Below are 2133 nucleotides of genomic sequence, written 5' to 3'. Positions count from 1 at the left end.
GGCGTTGTGGTGGGCGCCTGTAGTCCCAGCTACTTGGGAGGCTAAGGCAAGGGAATTGCTTAAGCCCAAGAGTTTGAGGCTGCTGTGAGCTGTGATGCCACAGCACCCTAACCAGGGCGACAGCTTGAGACTTTGTTTCAAAAAAAAAAAAAAAAAGTACAGAGACTGCAACCAGAGAGGGCTTGTGTATGGTTGTCAGCCAAATCTAGACTTCCAGGATTGTAGATGGGTGAACCCGGTTCACTGAGCTGAACTAATGAAAACGATCCAGACCCACGGTAGGGCTGGCGAGGCTGGCTGGTGTTGGGAGATTCCCCCGGACTCTCCACTTATGACATCAGTCAAAAGAAGGATTAGCTTCTGTAAGTGACCTTAACTAGCCAGAGGGCGTTGGGCCCACAATAGGTTAGAGGTGGGGGAGGAGAGAAGACAGGGGAGAGGGGATTTATTCTTTGAGTTCCGGTAAAAGGAGTCGAGAGATCACATAAAAATACGCAAAAGTGTGAAAAGAGGGGGGAGAAAAGTGGGGTAGAATAGGAACCTGAAGAGGAAAGAAGTGAAGAAAAAGTTTTTAGATAAGGGCTTACCTTAGTATGAAGTGGATGAATGGTAGTCAAGGTCAGAAAGTGCACTGTTTGGCTCCATGCCGGTAGTACAGTGGTTACGGCACCAGCCACATACACCGAGGGTGGCAGAGTCCAACCTAGCCTGGGCCAGCTAAACAACTGCAACAACAACAAAAAGTAGCCAGGCATTGTTGTTGTTGCAGCAGTTGTCATTGTTGTTTAACTGGCCCGGGCCGGATTTGAATTCGCCAGCCTCTGTGTAGGTGGCCGGTCCATAACCACTGTGCACAGGCACCAAGCCTCTGTCTCTCTCTCTTTTTTTTTTTGAGACAGAGCCTCAAGCTGTCTCCCTGGGTAGAATGCTGTGGCATCATAGCTCACAGAAACCTCCAACTCCTGGGCTCAAGCGAGTCTCCTGCCTCTGCCTCCCGATAGCTGGGACTACAGGCGCCCGCCACAATGCCTGGCTATTTTTTGGTTGCAGCCATCATTGTTGTTTGGCGGGCCTGGGCTGGATTCAAACCCGCCACCTTAGGTGTATGTGCCTGGTGCCTTAGCCATTTGAGCCATAGGCGCCGAGCCTCTCTCTCTCTTTTTATTGTTGACAGAGTCTGGCTCTGTCACCCTGCTAGAGTTCAGTGGTAATGAGAGAGGATACCAGAGAAGGTTGAAGTCTAGGAGACCAGGTCTTCTCAAGGAGACCACAAGGATACACCTGCAGGGTCCTCTCAGGTGACTCAGCTCTTGGGAATTTGTAACTTAACTTCCTGGAACTTGGAAATTTCCAAGTTCTGTGAAATCCTGTAGTTCTGTAGGGGCTGGACTAGCATCTCCCGCTGGATTCAAACTAGCCAATGAGAAGAATACCTGTGAAGTGGAACTTTTGACTGTTGATAAAAAGAGAAAGACCAAGCCAGTTGGGGAGTGTAGCCATTTGGAATTCTTCTATACTGTAAGCTCCTGGCCAGTAAATAAAGCCCTTCCTTTATTTATAAATGTGGTGTTTGGGTGCTCTTTCTCTCCATTGGGCCTCGTCTTCCTGCAACATTTTTGGTTCCCTGACTGGGAAGCAAGATTACCCTTGGAGAGAACACGCACCTGGTACTTGCCACCAATCCTCTGGACACCCACGTGGGGGCCCCTGATTGGCCTGGGCAATCTAACGCCCAAGGAGATGATCAGGCTCCTTCTTCCACTAAAACTTAATGGGATCCCCAGATCAATCACATCTTGCCTTAGATATCTCCCTGTGTAGGTACCTGTTCCTGCATGCCAGTTCCTCCCGGTGTTTGACTCCTTGAAGACCCGCCAATGGGGTCCTTTCTCCACCCAGTCAAGGTATCCACACAGGGAGGCCAAACTGCCTCCCTGGGGCGCTCAGTGGTTCATGTCACCCAGGCCAATCAGGGGCCCCCACATGGGTGTCCAGAGGATTGTGGCAACTCCCTGTGTAGGAACAGGTACCTACACAGGGAGACGTCTAAGGCAAGGTAGGATCCATTTGGGGCCCACTACAGTTTTAGTGGAAGAGGGAGTCTGATCAACCCCTTGGGCATTAGATTGCCAG

Source organism: Otolemur garnettii, unplaced genomic scaffold (assembly GCF_000181295.1).
Source record: "Otolemur garnettii isolate 467f Iridium unplaced genomic scaffold, OtoGar3 scaffold00127, whole genome shotgun sequence".
NCBI lineage: Eukaryota > Metazoa > Chordata > Mammalia > Primates > Galagidae > Otolemur > Otolemur garnettii.
The sequence above is the reverse complement of the archived record's forward strand: the minus strand, read 5'-3'. Positions refer to the sequence as shown.